The sequence below is a fragment of the Ranitomeya variabilis genome, chromosome 1 (assembly GCF_051348905.1).
Source record: "Ranitomeya variabilis isolate aRanVar5 chromosome 1, aRanVar5.hap1, whole genome shotgun sequence".
NCBI lineage: Eukaryota > Metazoa > Chordata > Amphibia > Anura > Dendrobatidae > Ranitomeya > Ranitomeya variabilis.
The window spans coordinates 832,701,009-832,713,846 of record NC_135232.1 but is presented as its reverse complement, the minus strand read 5'-3'; the positions used below and the strand labels follow the sequence as shown (position 1 = coordinate 832,713,846).

Here is a 12,838-nt window from a genome sequence, read left to right as displayed (position 1 = left end):
GCCATGGAGATGCCAAGGATTGAACCCGGGGCCTCACACATGCAAAGCGTGCGCTCTACCACTGAGCTACATCCCCATTATTTGCACCACTTTCAGAAACTTGCAGGAAACGGGTCAAGATTTTTGCAGACAAGGGTTGGCATTTAGTCAAATCGCTGAACCACCTTGAGAAAAAAACTCTGTGAATTCTTAGAGATACATCAGCTGACCAATTCAAGCTTCCGGCACGACACTCCAACTCGGTTTTAGGATGATACCAAGTAGAGACTCTGAAGCTTGTCCTTAATGCAAAGCTATTGCACATTTCCCACTTTAATCAGGCTAGAGAAAGTTTCCTATATTTGCCTGTGCTATTGATTTGTGCAAAGTTTGTTGAAAGTCCAGTTCCCATTGAAAACATTTTACTGGGTGGTAAAGTGTTGCCCTTGCCTTAGGTTGCATGCAGTCTTTAGAATCTGCCGCGGCAAAAAGCCTCGTCCTGCTATGTGACCTGGCAAAGAAGCCAGTTTAAGCGTCAAAGATTCCTTGCGAGTCTTGACGACACTACTAAGCGTGAGTGTGTTTGCTAAAGCTTTCTAGCCATATTAGGAAAAGTTTGGAGATGCTGGGGGTTGAACCCAGGACCTCATACATGCGAAGCATGCGCTCTACCACTGAGCTACATCCCCAAAAGTCTCCCAGTGGGATGGAGCACTGACAAGTAATTCTTTCACCGAGTGACTGCAGGAACCACATAAGGAGAAGGAAAAGTAGTCACCTTTGCACGTAAACCCAGGTCATGGAGATGCCGGGGATTGAACCCGGGGCCTCACACATGAAAAGCGTGCGCTCTACCACTGAGCTACATCCCCGTTATTTGCACCACTTTCAGAAACTTGCAGGAAACGGGTCAAGATTTTTGCAGACAAGGGTTGGCATTTATTCAAATCGCTGAACCACCTTGAGAAAAAAACTCTGTGAATTCTTAGAGATACATCAGCTGACCTATTCAAGCTTCCGGCACGACACTCCAACTCGGTTTTCTGATGATACCAAGTAGAGACTCTGAAGCTTGTCCTTAATGCAAAGCTATTGCACATTTCCCACTTTAATCAGGCTAGAGAAAGTTTCCTATATTTGCCTGTGCTATTGATTTGTGCAAAGTTTGTTGAAAGTCCAGTTCCCATTGAAAACATTTTACTGGGTGGTAAAGTGTTGCCCTTGCCTTAGGTTGCCCTTGCCTTAGGTTGCCCTTGCCTTAGGTTGCATGCAGTCTTTAGAATCTGCCGCGGCAAAAAGCCTTGTCCTGTTATGTGACCTGGCAAAGAAGCCAGTTTAAGCGTCAAAGATTCCTTGCGAGTCTTGACGACACTACTAAGCGTGCGTGTGTTTGCTAAAGCTTTCTAGCCATATTAGGAAAAGTTTGGAGATGCTGGGGGTTGAACCCAGGACCTCATACATGCGAAGCATGCGCTCTACCACTGAGCTACATCCCCAAAAGTCTCCTAGTGGGATGGAGCACTGACAAGTAATTCTTTCAACGAGTGACTGCAGGAACCACATAAGGAGAAGGAAAAGTAGTCACCTGTAGGAAGTGCGTCCTTTGCACGTAAACCCAGGCCATGGAGATGCCGGGGATTGAACCCGGGGCCTCACTCATGCAAAGCGTGCGCTCTACCACTGAGCTACATCCCCGTTATTTGCACAACTTTCAGAAACTTGCAGGAAACGGGTCAAGATTTTTGCAGACAAGGGTTGGCATTTATTCAAATCGCTGAACCACCTTGAGAAAAAAACTCTGTGAATTCTTAGAGATACATCAGCTGACCTATTCAAGCTTCCGGCACGACACTCCAACTCGGTTTTCTGATGATACCAAGTAGAGACTCTGAAGCTTGTCCTTAATGCAAAGCTATTGCACATTTCCCACTTTAATCAGGCTAGAGAAAGTTTCCTATATTTGCCTGTGCTATTGATTTGTGCAAAGTTTGTTGAAAGTCCAGTTCCCATTGAAAACATTTTACTGGGTGGTAAAGTGTTGCCCTTGCCTTAGGTTGCCCTTGCCTTAGGTTGCATGCAGTCTTTAGAATCTGCCGCGGCAAAAAGCCTCGTCCTGTTATGTGACCTGGCAAAGAAGCCAGTTTAAGCGTCAAAGATTCCTTGCGAGTCTTGACGACTCTACTAAGCGTGCGTGTGTTTGCTAAAGCTTTCTAGCCATATTAGGAAAAGTTTGGAGATGCTGGGGGTAGAACCCGGGACCTCATACATGCGAAGCATGCGCTCTACCACTGAGCTACATCCCCAAAAGTCTCCTAGTGGGATGGAGCACTGACAAGTAATTCTTTCAACGAGTGACTGCAGGAACCACATAAGGAGAAGGAAAAGTAGTCACCTGTAGGAAGTGCGTCCTTTGCACGTAAACCCAGGCCATGGAGATGCCGGGGATTGAACCCGGGGCCTCACTCATGCAAAGCGTGCGCTCTACCACTGAGCTACATCCCCGTTATTTGCACAACTTTCAGAAACTTGCAGGAAACGGGTCAAGATTTTTGCAGACAAGGGTTGGCATTTATTCAAATCGCTGAACCACCTTGAGAAAAAAACTCTGTGAATTCTTAGAGATACATCAGCTGACCAATTCAAGCTTCCGGCACGACACTCCAACTCGGTTTTAGGATGATACCAAGTAGAGACTCTGAAGCTTGTCCTTAATGCAAAGCTATTGCACATTTCCCACTTTAATCAGGCTAGAGAAAGTTTCCTATATTTGCCTGTGCTATTGATTTGTGCAAAGTTTGTTGAAAGTCCAGTTCCCATTGAAAACATTTTACTGGGTGGTAAAGTGTTGCCCTTGCCTTAGGTTGCATGCAGTCTTTAGAATCTGCCGCGGCAAAAAGCCTCGGCCTGCTATGTGACCTGGCAAAGAAGCCAGTTTAAGCGTCAAAGATTCCTTGCGAGTCTTGAAGACACTACTAAGCGTGAGTGTGTTTGCTAAAGCTTTCTAGCCATATTAGGAAAAGTTTGGAGATGCTGGGGGTTGAACCCAGGACCTCATACATGCGAAGCATGCGCTCTACCACTGAGCTACATCCCCAAAAGTCTCCCAGTGGGATGGAGCACTGACAAGTAATTCTTTCACCGAGTGACTGCAGGAACCACATAAGGAGAAGGAAAAGTAGTCACCTGTAGGAAGTGCGTCCTTTGCACGTAAACCCAGGCCATGGAGATGCCGGGGATTGAACCCGGGGCCTCACACATGCAAAGCGTGCGCTCTACCACTGAGCTATATCCCCGTTATTTGCACAACTTTAAGAAACTTGCAGGAAACGGGTCAAGATTTTTGCAGACAAGGGTTGGCATTTAGTCAAATCGCTGAACCACCTTGAGAAAAAAACTCTGTGAATTCTTAGAGATACATCAGCTGACCAATTCAAGCTTCCGGCACGACACTCCAACTCGGTTTTAGGATGATACCAAGTAGAGACTCTGAAGCTTGTCCTTAATGCAAAGCTATTGCACATTTCCCACTTTAATCAGGCTAGAGAAAGTTTCCTATATTTGCCTGTGCTATTGATTTGTGCAAAGTTTGTTGAAAGTCCAGTTCCCATTGAAAACATTTTACTGGGTGGTAAAGTGTTGCCCTTGCCTTAGGTTGCATGCAGTCTTTAGAATCTGCCGCGGCAAAAAGCCTCGTCCTGCTATGTGACCTGGCAAAGAAGCCAGTTTAAGCGTCAAAGATTCCTTGCGAGTCTTGACGACACTACTAAGCGTGAGTGTGTTTGCTAAAGCTTTCTAGCCATATTAGGAAAAGTTTGGAGATGCTGGGGGTTGAACCCAGGACCTCATACATGCGAAGCATGCGCTCTACCACTGAGCTACATCCCCAAAAGTCTCCCAGTGGGATGGAGCACTGACAAGTAATTCTTTCACCGAGTGACTGCAGGAACCACATAAGGAGAAGGAAAAGTAGTCACCTTTGCACGTAAACCCAGGTCATGTAGATGCCGGGGATTGAACCCGGGGCCTCACACATGAAAAGCGTGCGCTCTACCACTGAGCTACATCCCCGTTATTTGCACCACTTTCAGAAACTTGCAGGAAACGGGTCAAGATTTTTGCAGACAAGGGTTGGCATTTATTCAAATCGCTGAACCACCTTGAGAAAAAAACTCTGTGAATTCTTAGAGATACATCAGCTGACCTATTCAAGCTTCCGGCACGACACTCCAACTCGGTTTTCTGATGATACCAAGTAGAGACTCTGAAGCTTGTCCTTAATGCAAAGCTATTGCACATTTCCCACTTTAATCAGGCTAGAGAAAGTTTCCTATATTTGCCTGTGCTATTGATTTGTGCAAAGTTTGTTGAAAGTCCAGTTCCCATTGAAAACATTTTACTGGGTGGTAAAGTGTTGCCCTTGCCTTAGGTTGCCCTTGCCTTAGGTTGCATGCAGTCTTTAGAATCTGCCGCGGCAAAAAGCCTCGTCCTGTTATGTGACCTGGCAAAGAAGCCAGTTTAAGCGTCAAAGATTCCTTGCGAGTCTTGACGACACTACTAAGCGTGCGTGTGTTTGCTAAAGCTTTCTAGCCATATTAGGAAAAGTTTGGAGATGCTGGGGGTTGAACCCAGGACCTCATACATGCGAAACATGCGCTCTACCACTGAGCTACATCCCCAAAAGTCTCCTAGTGGGATGGAGCACTGACAAGTAATTCTTTCAACGAGTGACTGCAGGAACCACATAAGGAGAAGGAAAAGTAGTCACCTGTAGGAAGTGCGTCCTTTGCACGTAAACCCAGGCCATGGAGATGCCGGGGATTGAACCCGGGGCCTCACTCATGCAAAGCGTGCGCTCTACCACTGAGCTACATCCCCGTTATTTGCACAACTTTCAGAAACTTGCAGGAAACGGGTCAAGATTTTTGCAGACAAGGGTTGGCATTTATTCAAATCGCTGAACCACCTTGAGAAAAAAACTCTGTGAATTCTTAGAGATACATCAGCTGACCTATTCAAGCTTCCGGCACGACACTCCAACTCGGTTTTCTGATGATACCAAGTAGAGACTCTGAAGCTTGTCCTTAATGCAAAGCTATTGCACATTTCCCACTTTAATCAGGCTAGAGAAAGTTTCCTATATTTGCCTGTGCTATTGATTTGTGCAAAGTTTGTTGAAAGTCCAGTTCCCATTGAAAACATTTTACTGGGTGGTAAAGTGTTGCCCTTGCCTTAGGTTGCCCTTGCCTTAGGTTGCATGCAGTCTTTAGAATCTGCCGCGGCAAAAAGCCTCGTCCTGTTATGTGACCTGGCAAAGAAGCCAGTTTAAGCGTCAAAGATTCCTTGCGAGTCTTGACGACACTACTAAGCGTGCGTGTGTTTGCTAAAGCTTTCTAGCCATATTAGGAAAAGTTTGGAGATGCTGGGGGTTGAACCCAGGACCTCATACATGCGAAGCATGCGCTCTACCACTGAGCTACATCCCCAAAAGTCTCCTAGTGGGATGGAGCACTGACAAGTAATTCTTTCAACGAGTGACTGCAGGAACCACATAAGGAGAAGGAAAAGTAGTCACCTGTAGGAAGTGCGTCCTTTGCACGTAAACCCAGGCCATGGAAATGCCGGGGATTGAACCCGGGGCCTCACTCATGCAAAGCGTGCGCTCTACCACTGAGCTACATCCCCGTTATTTGCACAACTTTCAGAAACTTGCAGGAAACGGGTCAAGATTTTTGCAGACAAGGGTTGGCATTTATTCAAATCGCTGAACCACCTTGAGAAAAAAACTCTGTGAATTCTTAGAGATACATCAGCTGACCAATTCAAGCTTCCGGCACGACACTCCAACTCGGTTTTAGGATGATACCAAGTAGAGACTCTGAAGCTTGTCCTTAATGCAAAGCTATTGCACATTTCCCACTTTAATCAGGCTAGAGAAAGTTTCCTATATTTGCCTGTGCTATTGATTTGTGCAAAGTTTGTTGAAAGTCCAGTTCCCATTGAAAACATTTTACTGGGTGGTAAAGTGTTGCCCTTGCCTTAGGTTGCATGCAGTCTTTAGAATCTGCCGCGGCAAAAAGCCTCGGCCTGCTATGTGACCTGGCAAAGAAGCCAGTTTAAGCGTCAAAGATTCCTTGCGAGTCTTGAAGACACTACTAAGCGTGAGTGTGTTTGCTAAAGCTTTCTAGCCATATTAGGAAAAGTTTGGAGATGCTGGGGGTTGAACCCAGGACCTCATACATGCGAAGCATGCGCTCTACCACTGAGCTACATCCCCAAAAGTCTCCCAGTGGGATGGAGCACTGACAAGTAATTCTTTCACCGAGTGACTGCAGGAACCACATAAGGAGAAGGAAAAGTAGTCACCTGTAGGAAGTGCGTCCTTTGCACGTAAACCCAGGCCATGGAGATGCCGGGGATTGAACCCGGGGCCTCACACATGCAAAGCGTGCGCTCTACCACTGAGCTACATCCCCGTTATTTGCACCACTTTCAGAAACTTGCAGGAAACGGGTCAAGATTTTTGCAGACAAGGGTTGGCATTTAGTCAAATCGCTGAACCACCTTGAGAAAAAAACTCTGTGAATTCTTAGAGATACATCAGCTGACCAATTCAAGCTTCCGGCACGACACTCCAACTCGGTTTTCTGATGATACCAAGTAGAGACTCTGAAGCTTGTCCTTAATGCAAAGCTATTGCACATTTCCCACTTTAATCAGGCTAGAGAAAGTTTCCTATATTTGCCTGTGCTATTGATTTGTGCAAAGTTTGTTGAAAGTCCAGTTCCCATTGAAAACATTTTACTGGGTGGTAAAGTGTTGCCCTTGCCTTAGGTTGCATGCAGTCTTTAGAATCTGCTGCGACAAAAAGCCTCGTCCTGCTATGTGACCTGGCAAAGAAGCCAGTTTAAGCGTCAAAGATTCCTTGCGAGTCTTGACGACACTACTAAGCGTGAGTGTGTTTGCTAAAGCTTTCTAGCCATATTAGGAAAAGTTTGGAGATGCTGGGGGTTGAAACCAGGACCTCATACATGCGAAGCATGCGCTCTACCACTGAGCTACATCCCCAAAAGTCTTCTAGTGGGATGGAGCACTGACAAGTAATTCTTTCAACGAGTGACTGCAGGAACCACATAAGTAGAAGGAAAAGTAGTCACCTGTAGGAAGTGCGTCCTTTGCACGTAAACCCAGGCCATGGAGATGCCGGGGATTGAACCCGGGGCCTCACACATGCAAAGCGTGCGCTCTACCACTGAGCTACATCCCCGTTATTTGCACAACTTTAAGAAACTTGCAGGAAACGGGTCAAGATTTTTGCAGACAAGGGTTGGCATTTAGTCAAATCGCTGAACCACCTTGAGAAAAAAACACTGTGAATTCTTAGAGATACATCAGCTGACCAATTCAAGCTTCCGGCACGACACTCCAACTCGGTTTTAGGATGATACCAAGTAGAGACTCTGAAGCTTGTCCTTAATGCAAAGCTATTGCACATTTCCCACTTTAATCAGGCTAGAGAAAGTTTCCTATATTTGCCTGTGCTATTGATTTGTGCAAAGTTTGTTGAAAGTCCAGTTCCCATTGAAAACATTTTACTGGGTGGTAAAGTGTTGCCCTTGCCTTAGGTTGCATGCAGTCTTTAGAATCTGCCGCGGCAAAAAGCCTCGTCCTGCTATGTGACCTGGCAAAGAAGCCAGTTTAAGCGTCAAAGATTCCTTGCGAGTCTTGACGACACTACTAAGCGTGAGTGTGTTTGCTAAAGCTTTCTAGCCATATTAGGAAAAGTTTGGAGATGCTGGGGGTTGAACCCAGGACCTCATACATGCGAAGCATGCGCTCTACCACTGAGCTACATCCCCAAAAGTCTCCCAGTGGGATGGAGCACTGACAAGTAATTCTTTCACCGAGTGACTGCAGGAACCACATAAGGAGAAGGAAAAGTAGTCACCTTTGCACGTAAACCCAGGTCATGGAGATGCCAGGGATTGAACCCGGGGCCTCACACATGAAAAGCGTGCGCTCTACCACTGAGCTACATCCCCGTTATTTGCACCACTTTCAGAAACTTGCAGGAAACGGGTCAAGATTTTTGCAGACAAGGGTTGGCATTTATTCAAATCGCTGAACCACCTTGAGAAAAAAACTCTGTGAATTCTTAGAGATACATCAGCTGACCTATTCAAGCTTCCGGCACGACACTCCAACTCGGTTTTCTGATGATACCAAGTAGAGACTCTGAAGCTTGTCCTTAATGCAAAGCTATTGCACATTTCCCACTTTAATCAGGCTAGAGAAAGTTTCCTATATTTGCCTGTGCTATTGATTTGTGCAAAGTTTGTTGAAAGTCCAGTTCCCATTGAAAACATTTTACTGGGTGGTAAAGTGTTGCCCTTGCCTTAGGTTGCCCTTGCCTTAGGTTGCCCTTGCCTTAGGTTGCCCTTGCCTTAGGTTGCATGCAGTCTTTAGAATCTGCCGCGGCAAAAAGCCTCGTCCTGTTATGTGACCTGGCAAAGAAGCCAGTTTAAGCGTCAAAGATTCCTTGCGAGTCTTGACGACACTACTAAGCGTGCGTGTGTTTGCTAAAGCTTTCTAGCCATATTAGGAAAAGTTTGGAGATGCTGGGGGTTGAACCCAGGACCTCATACATGCGAAGCATGCGCTCTACCACTGAGCTACATCCCCAAAAGTCTCCTAGTGGGATGGAGCACTGACAAGTAATTCTTTCACCGAGTGACTGCAGGAACCACATAAGGAGAAGGAAAAGTAGTCACCTGTAGGAAGTGCGTCCTTTGCACGTAAACCCAGGCCATGGAGATGCCGGGGATTGAACCCGGGGCCTCACTCATGCAAAGCGTGCGCTCTACCACTGAGCTACATCCCCGTTATTTGCACAACTTTCAGAAACTTGCAGGAAACGGGTCAAGATTTTTGCAGACAAGGGTTGGCATTTATTCAAATCGCTGAACCACCTTGAGAAAAAAACTCTGTGAATTCTTAGAGATACATCAGCTGACCAATTCAAGCTTCCGGCACGACACTCCAACTCGGTTTTAGGATGATACCAAGTAGAGACTCTGAAGCTTGTCCTTAATGCAAAGCTATTGCACATTTCCCACTTTAATCAGGCTAGAGAAAGTTTCCTATATTTGCCTGTGCTATTGATTTGTGCAAAGTTTGTTGAAAGTCCAGTTCCCATTGAAAACATTTTACTGGGTGGTAAAGTGTTGCCCTTGCCTTAGGTTGCATGCAGTCTTTAGAATCTGCCGCGGCAAAAAGCCTCGGCCTGCTATGTGACCTGGCAAAGAAGCCAGTTTAAGCGTCAAAGATTCCTTGCGAGTCTTGAAGACACTACTAAGCGTGAGTGTGTTTGCTAAAGCTTTCTAGCCATATTAGGAAAAGTTTGGAGATGCTGGGGGTTGAACCCAGGACCTCATACATGCGAAGCATGCGCTCTACCACTGAGCTACATCCCCAAAAGTCTCCCAGTGGGATGGAGCACTGACAAGTAATTCTTTCACCGAGTGACTGCAGGAACCACATAAGGAGAAGGAAAAGTAGTCACCTGTAGGAAGTGCGTCCTTTGCACGTAAACCCAGGCCATGGAGATGCCGGGGATTGAACCCGGGGCCTCACACATGCAAAGCGTGCGCTCTACCACTGAGCTACATCCCCGTTATTTGCACAACTTTAAGAAACTTGCAGGAAACGGGTCAAGATTTTTGCAGACAAGGGTTGGCATTTAGTCAAATCGCTGAACCACCTTGAGAAAAAAACTCTGTGAATTCTTAGAGATACATCAGCTGACCAATTCAAGCTTCCGGCACGACACTCCAACTCGGTTTTAGGATGATACCAAGTAGAGACTCTGAAGCTTGTCCTTAATGCAAAGCTATTGCACATTTCCCACTTTAATCAGGCTAGAGAAAGTTTCCTATATTTGCCTGTGCTATTGATTTGTGCAAAGTTTGTTGAAAGTCCAGTTCCCATTGAAAACATTTTACTGGGTGGTAAAGTGTTGCCCTTGCCTTAGGTTGCATGCAGTCTTTAGAATCTGCCGCGGCAAAAAGCCTCGTCCTGCTATGTGACCTGGCAAAGAAGCCAGTTTAAGCGTCAAAGATTCCTTGCGAGTCTTGACGACACTACTAAGCGTGAGTGTGTTTGCTAAAGCTTTCTAGCCATATTAGGAAAAGTTTGGAGATGCTGGGGGTTGAACCCAGGACCTCATACATGCGAAGCATGCGCTCTACCACTGAGCTACATCCCCAAAAGTCTCCCAGTGGGATGGAGCACTGACAAGTAATTCTTTCACCGAGTGACTGCAGGAACCACATAAGGAGAAGGAAAAGTAGTCACCTTTGCACGTAAACCCAGGTCATGTAGATGCCGGGGATTGAACCCGGGGCCTCACACATGAAAAGCGTGCGCTCTACCACTGAGCTACATCCCCGTTATTTGCACCACTTTCAGAAACTTGCAGGAAACGGGTCAAGATTTTTGCAGACAAGGGTTGGCATTTATTCAAATCGCTGAACCACCTTGAGAAAAAAACTCTGTGAATTCTTAGAGATACATCAGCTGACCTATTCAAGCTTCCGGCACGACACTCCAACTCGGTTTTCTGATGATACCAAGTAGAGACTCTGAAGCTTGTCCTTAATGCAAAGCTATTGCACATTTCCCACTTTAATCAGGCTAGAGAAAGTTTCCTATATTTGCCTGTGCTATTGATTTGTGCAAAGTTTGTTGAAAGTCCAGTTCCCATTGAAAACATTTTACTGGGTGGTAAAGTGTTGCCCTTGCCTTAGGTTGCCCTTGCCTTAGGTTGCATGCAGTCTTTAGAATCTGCCGCGGCAAAAAGCCTCGTCCTGTTATGTGACCTGGCAAAGAAGCCAGTTTAAGCGTCAAAGATTCCTTGCGAGTCTTGACGACACTACTAAGCGTGCGTGTGTTTGCTAAAGCTTTCTAGCCATATTAGGAAAACCAGGACCTCATACATGCGAAGCATGCGCTCTACCACTGAGCTACATCCCCAAAAGTCTTCTAGTGGGATGGAGCACTGACAAGTAATTCTTTCAACGAGTGACTGCAGGAACCACATAAGTAGAAGGAAAAGTAGTCACCTGTAGGAAGTGCGTCCTTTGCACGTAAACCCAGGCCATGGAGATGCCGGGGATTGAACCCGGGGCCTCACACATGCAAAGCGTGCGCTCTACCACTGAGCTACATCCCCGTTATTTGCACAACTTTAAGAAACTTGCAGGAAACGGGTCAAGATTTTTGCAGACAAGGGTTGGCATTTAGTCAAATCGCTGAACCACCTTGAGAAAAAAACACTGTGAATTCTTAGAGATACATCAGCTGACCAATTCAAGCTTCCGGCACGACACTCCAACTCGGTTTTAGGATGATACCAAGTAGAGACTCTGAAGCTTGTCCTTAATGCAAAGCTATTGCACATTTCCCACTTTAATCAGGCTAGAGAAAGTTTCCTATATTTGCCTGTGCTATTGATTTGTGCAAAGTTTGTTGAAAGTCCAGTTCCCATTGAAAACATTTTACTGGGTGGTAAAGTGTTGCCCTTGCCTTAGGTTGCATGCAGTCTTTAGAATCTGCCGCGGCAAAAAGCCTCGTCCTGCTATGTGACCTGGCAAAGAAGCCAGTTTAAGCGTCAAAGATTCCTTGCGAGTCTTGACGACACTACTAAGCGTGAGTGTGTTTGCTAAAGCTTTCTAGCCATATTAGGAAAAGTTTGGAGATGCTGGGGGTTGAACCCAGGACCTCATACATGCGAAGCATGCGCTCTACCACTGAGCTACATCCCCAAAAGTCTCCCAGTGGGATGGAGCACTGACAAGTAATTCTTTCACCGAGTGACTGCAGGAACCACATAAGGAGAAGGAAAAGTAGTCACCTTTGCACGTAAACCCAGGTCATGGAGATGCCAGGGATTGAACCCGGGGCCTCACACATGAAAAGCGTGCGCTCTACCACTGAGCTACATCCCCGTTATTTGCACCACTTTCAGAAACTTGCAGGAAACGGGTCAAGATTTTTGCAGACAAGGGTTGGCATTTATTCAAATCGCTGAACCACCTTGAGAAAAAAACTCTGTGAATTCTTAGAGATACATCAGCTGACCTATTCAAGCTTCCGGCACGACACTCCAACTCGGTTTTCTGATGATACCAAGTAGAGACTCTGAAGCTTGTCCTTAATGCAAAGCTATTGCACATTTCCCACTTTAATCAGGCTAGAGAAAGTTTCCTATATTTGCCTGTGCTATTGATTTGTGCAAAGTTTGTTGAAAGTCCAGTTCCCATTGAAAACATTTTACTGGGTGGTAAAGTGTTGCCCTTGCCTTAGGTTGCCCTTGCCTTAGGTTGCCCTTGCCTTAGGTTGCCCTTGCCTTAGGTTGCATGCAGTCTTTAGAATCTGCCGCGGCAAAAAGCCTCGTCCTGTTATGTGACCTGGCAAAGAAGCCAGTTTAAGCGTCAAAGATTCCTTGCGAGTCTTGACGACACTACTAAGCGTGCGTGTGTTTGCTAAAGCTTTCTAGCCATATTAGGAAAAGTTTGGAGATGCTGGGGGTTGAACCCAGGACCTCATACATGCGAAGCATGCGCTCTACCACTGAGCTACATCCCCAAAAGTCTCCTAGTGGGATGGAGCACTGACAAGTAATTCTTTCACCGAGTGACTGCAGGAACCACATAAGGAGAAGGAAAAGTAGTCACCTGTAGGAAGTGCGTCCTTTGCACGTAAACCCAGGCCATGGAGATGCCGGGGATTGAACCCGGGGCCTCACACATGCAAAGCGTGCGCTCTACCACTGAGCTACATCCCCGTTATTTGCACCACTTTC

The 12,838-nt window shown here is 46.2% G+C and overlaps 31 non-coding genes across 31 annotated transcripts; all 31 read right to left on the bottom strand.

Annotated features, from left to right (window-relative positions):
- Window positions 1–596: 596 nt before the first annotated feature.
- TRNAA-CGC (transfer RNA alanine (anticodon CGC)) lies at window positions 597–668 on the bottom strand. The gene has a single exon. It is a non-coding gene; the product is annotated as a tRNA-Ala (tRNA).
- A 111-nt stretch (window positions 669–779) lies between these two features.
- Window positions 780–851, bottom strand: TRNAE-UUC (transfer RNA glutamic acid (anticodon UUC)). Its single transcript has one exon. It is a non-coding gene; the product is annotated as a tRNA-Glu (tRNA).
- Window positions 852–1,403: 552 nt separating this feature from the next.
- TRNAA-CGC (transfer RNA alanine (anticodon CGC)) lies at window positions 1,404–1,475 on the bottom strand. Its single transcript has one exon. It is a non-coding gene; the product is annotated as a tRNA-Ala (tRNA).
- A 127-nt stretch (window positions 1,476–1,602) lies between these two features.
- On the bottom strand, window positions 1,603–1,674 carry TRNAA-UGC (transfer RNA alanine (anticodon UGC)). Its single transcript has one exon. It is a non-coding gene; the product is annotated as a tRNA-Ala (tRNA).
- A 536-nt stretch (window positions 1,675–2,210) lies between these two features.
- TRNAA-CGC (transfer RNA alanine (anticodon CGC)) lies at window positions 2,211–2,282 on the bottom strand. Its single transcript has one exon. It is a non-coding gene; the product is annotated as a tRNA-Ala (tRNA).
- Window positions 2,283–2,409: 127 nt separating this feature from the next.
- On the bottom strand, window positions 2,410–2,481 carry TRNAA-UGC (transfer RNA alanine (anticodon UGC)). Its single transcript has one exon. It is a non-coding gene; the product is annotated as a tRNA-Ala (tRNA).
- Window positions 2,482–3,001: 520 nt separating this feature from the next.
- TRNAA-CGC (transfer RNA alanine (anticodon CGC)) lies at window positions 3,002–3,073 on the bottom strand. The gene has a single exon. It is a non-coding gene; the product is annotated as a tRNA-Ala (tRNA).
- Window positions 3,074–3,200: 127 nt separating this feature from the next.
- On the bottom strand, window positions 3,201–3,272 carry TRNAA-UGC (transfer RNA alanine (anticodon UGC)). The gene has a single exon. It is a non-coding gene; the product is annotated as a tRNA-Ala (tRNA).
- A 520-nt stretch (window positions 3,273–3,792) lies between these two features.
- TRNAA-CGC (transfer RNA alanine (anticodon CGC)) lies at window positions 3,793–3,864 on the bottom strand. Its single transcript has one exon. It is a non-coding gene; the product is annotated as a tRNA-Ala (tRNA).
- A 111-nt stretch (window positions 3,865–3,975) lies between these two features.
- On the bottom strand, window positions 3,976–4,047 carry TRNAE-UUC (transfer RNA glutamic acid (anticodon UUC)). The gene has a single exon. It is a non-coding gene; the product is annotated as a tRNA-Glu (tRNA).
- Window positions 4,048–4,583: 536 nt separating this feature from the next.
- On the bottom strand, window positions 4,584–4,655 carry TRNAA-CGC (transfer RNA alanine (anticodon CGC)). The gene has a single exon. It is a non-coding gene; the product is annotated as a tRNA-Ala (tRNA).
- A 127-nt stretch (window positions 4,656–4,782) lies between these two features.
- On the bottom strand, window positions 4,783–4,854 carry TRNAA-UGC (transfer RNA alanine (anticodon UGC)). Its single transcript has one exon. It is a non-coding gene; the product is annotated as a tRNA-Ala (tRNA).
- Window positions 4,855–5,390: 536 nt separating this feature from the next.
- Window positions 5,391–5,462, bottom strand: TRNAA-CGC (transfer RNA alanine (anticodon CGC)). The gene has a single exon. It is a non-coding gene; the product is annotated as a tRNA-Ala (tRNA).
- A 127-nt stretch (window positions 5,463–5,589) lies between these two features.
- On the bottom strand, window positions 5,590–5,661 carry TRNAA-UGC (transfer RNA alanine (anticodon UGC)). Its single transcript has one exon. It is a non-coding gene; the product is annotated as a tRNA-Ala (tRNA).
- Window positions 5,662–6,181: 520 nt separating this feature from the next.
- Window positions 6,182–6,253, bottom strand: TRNAA-CGC (transfer RNA alanine (anticodon CGC)). The gene has a single exon. It is a non-coding gene; the product is annotated as a tRNA-Ala (tRNA).
- A 127-nt stretch (window positions 6,254–6,380) lies between these two features.
- Window positions 6,381–6,452, bottom strand: TRNAA-UGC (transfer RNA alanine (anticodon UGC)). The gene has a single exon. It is a non-coding gene; the product is annotated as a tRNA-Ala (tRNA).
- A 520-nt stretch (window positions 6,453–6,972) lies between these two features.
- TRNAA-CGC (transfer RNA alanine (anticodon CGC)) lies at window positions 6,973–7,044 on the bottom strand. Its single transcript has one exon. It is a non-coding gene; the product is annotated as a tRNA-Ala (tRNA).
- Window positions 7,045–7,171: 127 nt separating this feature from the next.
- On the bottom strand, window positions 7,172–7,243 carry TRNAA-UGC (transfer RNA alanine (anticodon UGC)). The gene has a single exon. It is a non-coding gene; the product is annotated as a tRNA-Ala (tRNA).
- Window positions 7,244–7,763: 520 nt separating this feature from the next.
- On the bottom strand, window positions 7,764–7,835 carry TRNAA-CGC (transfer RNA alanine (anticodon CGC)). Its single transcript has one exon. It is a non-coding gene; the product is annotated as a tRNA-Ala (tRNA).
- Window positions 7,836–7,946: 111 nt separating this feature from the next.
- Window positions 7,947–8,018, bottom strand: TRNAE-UUC (transfer RNA glutamic acid (anticodon UUC)). The gene has a single exon. It is a non-coding gene; the product is annotated as a tRNA-Glu (tRNA).
- Window positions 8,019–8,586: 568 nt separating this feature from the next.
- Window positions 8,587–8,658, bottom strand: TRNAA-CGC (transfer RNA alanine (anticodon CGC)). The gene has a single exon. It is a non-coding gene; the product is annotated as a tRNA-Ala (tRNA).
- A 127-nt stretch (window positions 8,659–8,785) lies between these two features.
- On the bottom strand, window positions 8,786–8,857 carry TRNAA-UGC (transfer RNA alanine (anticodon UGC)). The gene has a single exon. It is a non-coding gene; the product is annotated as a tRNA-Ala (tRNA).
- Window positions 8,858–9,377: 520 nt separating this feature from the next.
- On the bottom strand, window positions 9,378–9,449 carry TRNAA-CGC (transfer RNA alanine (anticodon CGC)). The gene has a single exon. It is a non-coding gene; the product is annotated as a tRNA-Ala (tRNA).
- A 127-nt stretch (window positions 9,450–9,576) lies between these two features.
- Window positions 9,577–9,648, bottom strand: TRNAA-UGC (transfer RNA alanine (anticodon UGC)). The gene has a single exon. It is a non-coding gene; the product is annotated as a tRNA-Ala (tRNA).
- Window positions 9,649–10,168: 520 nt separating this feature from the next.
- Window positions 10,169–10,240, bottom strand: TRNAA-CGC (transfer RNA alanine (anticodon CGC)). The gene has a single exon. It is a non-coding gene; the product is annotated as a tRNA-Ala (tRNA).
- Window positions 10,241–10,351: 111 nt separating this feature from the next.
- TRNAE-UUC (transfer RNA glutamic acid (anticodon UUC)) lies at window positions 10,352–10,423 on the bottom strand. Its single transcript has one exon. It is a non-coding gene; the product is annotated as a tRNA-Glu (tRNA).
- Window positions 10,424–11,134: 711 nt separating this feature from the next.
- TRNAA-UGC (transfer RNA alanine (anticodon UGC)) lies at window positions 11,135–11,206 on the bottom strand. Its single transcript has one exon. It is a non-coding gene; the product is annotated as a tRNA-Ala (tRNA).
- Window positions 11,207–11,726: 520 nt separating this feature from the next.
- On the bottom strand, window positions 11,727–11,798 carry TRNAA-CGC (transfer RNA alanine (anticodon CGC)). The gene has a single exon. It is a non-coding gene; the product is annotated as a tRNA-Ala (tRNA).
- A 111-nt stretch (window positions 11,799–11,909) lies between these two features.
- Window positions 11,910–11,981, bottom strand: TRNAE-UUC (transfer RNA glutamic acid (anticodon UUC)). Its single transcript has one exon. It is a non-coding gene; the product is annotated as a tRNA-Glu (tRNA).
- Window positions 11,982–12,549: 568 nt separating this feature from the next.
- Window positions 12,550–12,621, bottom strand: TRNAA-CGC (transfer RNA alanine (anticodon CGC)). Its single transcript has one exon. It is a non-coding gene; the product is annotated as a tRNA-Ala (tRNA).
- Window positions 12,622–12,748: 127 nt separating this feature from the next.
- On the bottom strand, window positions 12,749–12,820 carry TRNAA-UGC (transfer RNA alanine (anticodon UGC)). Its single transcript has one exon. It is a non-coding gene; the product is annotated as a tRNA-Ala (tRNA).
- Between the last annotated feature and the right edge of the window lie 18 nt (window positions 12,821–12,838).